The sequence below is a fragment of the Orycteropus afer genome, unplaced genomic scaffold (assembly GCF_000298275.1).
Source record: "Orycteropus afer afer isolate SDZICR_OR568_19922 unplaced genomic scaffold, OryAfe1.0 scaffold00109, whole genome shotgun sequence".
In the NCBI taxonomy this organism is placed as follows: domain Eukaryota; kingdom Metazoa; phylum Chordata; class Mammalia; order Tubulidentata; family Orycteropodidae; genus Orycteropus; species Orycteropus afer.
In genome coordinates, this window is record NW_006921696.1 from 9,458,449 (window position 1) to 9,465,402 (window position 6,954).

The window sequence follows — 6,954 nt, forward strand, 5'->3', positions numbered from 1 at the left end:
CAGTGCACCATCTCACACCAGTCTCCTGGTTCTGCTGCTCCCATTTCTCCGCTGCTGTTTCTCACCATCTATGCTGTCTCTAGTGTTACAGCTCTCCTCACTTACTTCTGAGCCCTCATCAGAATTGTCTTTGACATCCATTATTCTAACAACAGTTTCTTCAAGACAAACTAGGCTTTTATTATTGGGAGCTCTAGTGGCATAATGCCTAAGGCATTTGACTGCTAAACAAAAGGCTGGTGGTTCAAACCCACTAGCCACTCCTCAGAAAAGTTGGGCAATCTACTGCCATAGTGATATCACCTCAGAAACCCAAGGAGGGGTTGCTATGTGTCATATCCTACTCAATTAAGAACCTTAAAACTCTTCCAGGATCTACCTATTACCCAAATTCAAAACTACTGCCACATTTTTGGTATCTGTTAGAGTAGCACTCCACTTTTCTGGTACTAAATTCTGCCATACTTATCTAGTGTTGCTAAAATAGAAATATGACAAGTAGATGGTGTTTTGGCTACATAGTGCTGCTCTGACAAGAATATACCACAGATGGGATAGCCTTAACAAACAGGAGTTTATTCTCCTACAGTTTGGAGGCTTTAAGTCTGAGTTCAAACTATCAGGCTCTAGGGGCTGAGTGAAAGCCTCTCAATCTTGGGCTTCAGCTCTGGTTCACTGAAGCTGGAGGCTTTTCTTCATTCAGAGAGCTGCTGGCTGCTGAGGCTGACAAACCCAAGGTTGACAAGTAAAAAGGCACAGTTCCAATGTTACCAAACAACAATGCAGACCATTAATTCAAGTCCATTGAAAGTCGCAAGATCGGTAAGCATGGCAAGCTGCTGAATAATGACTTAATTACATTCAAGGTTCAAGCGTGCCATAAGCTAGAGACCATTCCCAAAGCTGCTGCTTATATATGGGAAGCAGACCACATCCCTAAAGCAGCTACTTGGCTACTTGTGGTAGATTCCACCATGGAGTTGATTGTCAGTCTCATCATGGGGAATAACTACCACCAGCTGCCCAGCCACTCAACCAGGCCCAGCCAAGTTAACACACAACCTTAACTACCACAGATTGCTTTAACAAACAGAAGTTTATTCTTTCAAACTGTAGGAAGCTAGAAATCTGAATTCAGAGCATGGTCTCTGTCTGCTCTGGGGAAAGGTACTTATCTCCTTTCAACATCTGTGGGCCCATCATCCCTTGGAAATCTCCATGTGTCTTGGAATCAATCTTCCCCTAGATCTTGGTGGTTCATAGCACAGGGTCTCCAGGTAAAAAGAATACACTTTGCTTCTGACTCCTCTTCCCTGGTGATACTGAATGAAGTCCTTCTCTCTCTGCTTATTTCTCTTTCCTTTTATATCTTGTAAAATAAAAGGTGATGCAGACCACACCCCAGTGAGACTTCCCTTATATCAGATCAGGGCTATAACCTTAGTAAGAGTACTGCAGCCCATCCTACAGTACAATTGATTGGCTGTTCACATCAGATCACATCACGGGGGATGATTACATTATTACACAACTGCCAACCCACTCACAATCATGGCTCAGCCAAGTTTACACATATTTTGGGGGAACACAATTTAATCCCTGACAGTAATACAGAGTATCTTAGGCAATAATCCAATTTCTCTATATTTTTCTGCCACCTCATTAAATATTAGTGTTTTCCAAAGATCATTATTGATGATCTTCTTGCTTTTACACTCTTCCTTAACAATTTTCCTTTCCAATAGCTTTGACCACAACCTGTGCACCTCAAAAATCCATACCCCCTGCCCTGAATTCCAGATAACCGTCTCTTATCTGGATACATTCTGCTATATGTATCCATTTACTTGACGGTTCTTATCTGGATATCAAACCTAGTATATTTAACACCAAACTCAGCAACTTGTCTCAAAATCTATTCCTCCTTCAAGACATGGACCTGAGCATGATGCTGCATAATCTTCTGTACCTCACTACTCACTTGTAACAGGTGATGATGTCCTGGGAACATTCTGTTCTAAATCCCTCTCAAATCTCTCTCTCTTCCAGTACCATTGTTATTATTGTCTTACCATTGCCTAGTATAAACACTCATCATCTCTTGTCTGAATTATTTGAATAGTGCCTAATGTGTTTCCTAGACTTCAGGCCTACATTCTAGAATTCTTTCACTGTAGCCATAATAATCATTTTAAAGCACAAATCTAAGTGGATTAGCTTCTTTCTTAAAATCTTTCACTTTGCCATGCAAGATAAAGTTCAAATTCATTGGAATGTTATACAGGGTCCATCATAATCTGACTACCTCATGCCATCTTTTGAAGTTTAATCATCCTGAAATTCCCTTCATCACAAACAGTACTCTCCGGCCTACTGTTTTTCCATATGCCTGTTCTTCATCCTTCCAAACCTTAGAATATTCTATACCTTTTAGTTAGAGTGTTTTCCAACCCATCTCATTCCAACTCAACTCCACAATATCCACTTACTTTTAAGGAACTCTGGTAATGCAGTGCTTAAAACATTCAGCTACTAACCAAAATGTCAGAGGTTTGAACTCACCAGCCACTCCATGGGAGAAAGATGAGGCAGTCTGCTTCAGTAAAGATTTACAGCCTTGAAAACCCCATGGGCCTGTTCTACTCTGTCCCATGGTGCTGCTATGAGTCAGAATCAACTTGATGGCAATGGGTTTTGTTTGGTTTGGTGGAACAATTGTTAAGCAATAGGGTGCTAATCAAAAAGGTTGGTAGTTTGAACTCACCCAATAGCTCTTGAGGTTTTCCAAGGCTGCAGTCTTTACAGGGGTGTGGAGTGTGGCAGGCCTAGGGCCTGGATGGCATGGCCTCTAAGTGCGGAGCAGTTCCATCCCAGAAGGGAATGCCAGCCACACCACCACAGTCCACCAAAAGCAGCCTAGAAACTCCAGCCCTTCTCACCTGGAAAAGACCAAACTACAAAAAGACCTAGCTTTTGGTGCCATTCACATTCTTGAATGACTCTACCATGGTACCCGCAGAGGGAATCATGACTTGTGTTACCTTCAAGGTGGAACTCAAGTCCTCATTTACACTTTTCACCTGGGCCCTGCCACTGTAAAATTATTTATTGGATTTCTTTGATGTAGTTGGAAAGTTACAATGTTTGGTGTAGGAAAATGCCTTGCCTTTCTAGTTGAGTATATTCAAAGAAATTAGTTTTTTGTTGTTGTTCTCTTGTTTTTGCATTTCATGAGTTAAAGTATCCTTTAGGGCAGATAAAATGTTTTGTCATTTAGTATGTGGAGGTTATTTTTGTTTGTGTTTTAACAGCGTCTTCCAGAGTGGGTTTTAAACACCAACCCTCTGACCATATCCTTGACACATAAAATTATCTGAAAAGTCAGAGACACTGTTCCATTTCTAATCACGTACAAAATCATTAGCAGTTGATACCCTATGCCCACAAGTTCTTTTCTAGTGATGTTTAAATATGCTGTGTATCTATGTGAAGGAGATCTGGTAGCGTAGTGCCTAAGGCACTTGACTGTTAACCAGAAGGTTGGTGGTTCAAACCCACCAGTTCGAACTTCTTGGAAGGAAGATTGGGCAATCTACTTCCGTTGTGATACCACCTGGCAATCCAAGGAGGGGTCTCTATGAGTCGAGTCTGACTCGACAGCACATAACAACAGCAACAGCAACAGTCTTTGCAGAAACAGACTGCCAAATCTTTCTCCTGTGAAGCTGCTGGTGGGCTGGAACCACTGACCTTTCAATTAGCAGTGGAATGCTCAATTACTGTGCCATCAGGGCTCTTTTTCAACAGAATTAAACCTAAAAAACCCATTGCCATTGAGTTAATTTTGACTCATAGCAACCCTAGAAGGCAGAGTAGAACAGCTCCATAGGGTTTCTAAGGTTGTAAATCTTGACAGAAGCAGACAGCCTTATCTTTCTCCCATGGAGCAGATGGTGGATTCAAACTGTCAAGTTTTTAGTTAGCAGTTGAATGCTTTAACCACTATATGACCAGAGTTCCTTCCAACAGAGTTAGGAACCCTTTATACTACACTTTAATATGTTGTCCCACATTCCTCTACTGTCATAGTTTTTATGTTGTATTACAAGCATTTTTTTATTCTGTTTCTCCACATAAAACTCAGATCACTTTAAAGAGAGAACACTAGAACCAAAGGTCAAGAGTTGAGAACCTTGTGTGCGAACCTCTCATTGTACATCTTCAAAGCTGGCAGTTTTTTAATCTACAAAATGAAGGACATGTATCAGATGATCACTAAAATCCCTTCTAACTTCAATATTCTGTGATAGCTTGGTTTTCAAACAACATCTAGGATAAGTATGTAATTATATTTTTTTGAAATAAATGTGGATTATGTTTGGATTATGTTGTTGACAACGAATATTAAATATGCCATGAACTACCAGGAAAAAAGAACAAATCTTTCTTGGAAGAAGTTGAGCCAGAATGTTCCACAGAAGTTAGAATGATGAAACTTCATCTCAGCTACTTTGGACATCTTATAGAATGAACAGTTCCTGGAGAAGGCTGTCATGCCTGGTGAAGTAGAGAATCAGTGAAAAAGAGGAAGATCTCAGTGAGATAGATTGACACAGTGGCTGCCCAAATGGGCTTAAGCATAACCAGTGATTAAGAGAATGGTGCAAGGCCAGGTACTGTTTCTTTCTGTTGTGCATAGGGTTGCTATGAGTCAAAACCAACTTGACAGCACCTAACAACAACAACATGTGCCTAAAACTGTGTTAAACTTTAGAAGAAAGTCTAGATTTGCTCATAAGAATAGAGCATATTTAGAACTACTTTCCTAGATTTAAGTAAACAGAACAGTAAAATTTAGGAGAAAAATACTGAACAAACTACAAGAATTATATGCCTTAAAAACTCAAAATCTGACAAAGTATCTCTGGTGGCATCATGCCTAAGGCATTTGACTGCTAACCAGAAGTCTGGCAGTTCAAATCCACCAGCCACTCCTCAGAAGGAAGATCGGACAATCTACTTCCATAGAGATACTGCCTTGGAAACCCAAGGAGTAACTATGAGTAGGGTCTGACTGGAAGGCAGTGAGTTTAGTTTTTTTTTTTTTCTAAGTCAAAAAGTCAAGATATTTTCTCAAATACTTTCATCAACCTTGAAAGTATGTGTTTGCAGAAGTTAGTAAGTTTTCTTTCTTATTTTCCTTCTTTATCTTTTATGTGAAACCCACTGACAAAATCATAAAGATTAAAGAATTTACTTCAACTTTATTCATTTATTATATTTCTTGCAACGGTAATATATACATTATTCACCAATAAATTCTTCAAGTTTCTAACGTACAATTACTCTATTTGGAGAAACTTGACAATCATTCCAATTAAAAGGGGGAAAAAGTACCCCAAATCTCTTTTTTTTTGCCCTTACAATTCAAAATATATTGAAGATAATATTTTGACAGGAGTTAAACAACCAAAAATTCAGAACAAGAGTCTCCTTAGTTTAATAAAATGGCCACGTTCTACGTTGATTATTGACATGAGAAAAAAATTAAAAAACAGGCAGACTAGCAACTAATACAGCTTTCCATCCTGGGCACTAAAAGCTTTGCCTTTGATTATTATTTTTATTTCATCAGTTCAAACACAGACAATTGTTCCAACTTAAGAAAGTTTAACTGGGATTTTGGCATTTAATATTGGTGATGCTTGTTAAGATTTAAGAACTGCAACAATGAGAATCAGAAAATGAACTTTTTTTTTTTTTTTTTTTTTTTTTTAATTATCCTACAGGACTTACTATACAGTGGAATCTGGTATTCATCATCATTCATTTTTTAATTATGTGATTTTCTGTTCACATACATAGCACCTTATTCAAATATCTGGTAAATATTTTGCAAACACAATAAGGGTTGTGAGACCATGTTCTGAAGAGAATTCTATGATTCACTGAAGATAACATTGCAAGACAAGTCCCAGGCATAATCATGATTAGGAACCCAGTGCTGTGATTTCCACAGTCTAAAAGGATGCTCATGTATATACATGAGCACCATCCCCTTAAGATGTGGTGCTTTGTTTCCACAACCAAAAAACAGCACCTAAATGTTGAGATAGACTCCCACTTTATAAGTGATTCTGTTTAAAAAAATTTCCAAAAACATCAAGAAGTAAGGTTATTTCAGCTCCTTTACTCCTGTTAATTCTGTAAAAAAAGATATTAAATGAAGTCCAATTTTAACTTGTAAAGGTTTGATATAAAAACTAATTCATTTGAGGGTTAGTAAAGTTTAACTTTCATCTAAATTGAACAAAGCAACTATTAATTTTGGTGAGTTTTTACAAGCTATACTCTTGACCTGAAGAATCTTCTTTTTTTTTTTTTCCTTTTTCAATGCCAGTTGTTTCCACATTTCTGTTCAAATTAATAGTTATAAAGTCACTGTATCTTTGAAAGCTCTTAGTACTCCTTGCCCTTACTAACAAAGTACTCTCCCCATAAAGCCTCATGGAAACATACATAGCTCATGGATGATTTCATGGTGCTGAAGCCAAAAGCTGTGATTTTATTACCATAGACAGCTGTGCTAAACCACAGAAGCTGTCCGACTGATGTTACGAGTAGCACAGTGAGATGTACTTAGATCACACTGATCTATAAATTCGAGTAGCTCTTCTCAGTTGGGCCACCTATGTCCATATCTCACTCTTGCTAACTATATCCATGTTGTTGTCATTGTTGTTAAATGCCGTCGAGTCGTTTCCGACTCATAGCGACCCCATGCACAGCAGAACGAAACACTGCACAATCCCGTGCCAGCCCCACAATCCCTGCTATACCTGAGCCCATCATTGCAGCTACCGTATCAATCCATCTCGTTGAAGGCCTCCCCCTCTTTCCTCAACCCTCCACCCTACCAAGCATGACATCCTTCTCCAGGGAATGGTCCCTTCT

General features: G+C 38.9%; 1 pseudogene; it reads right to left on the minus strand.

Annotated features, from left to right (window-relative positions):
* Positions 1–6,338: 6,338 nt before the first annotated feature.
* LOC103199320 overlaps positions 6,339–6,954 on the minus strand; it is an 8,231-nt pseudogene continuing 7,615 nt past the window's right edge.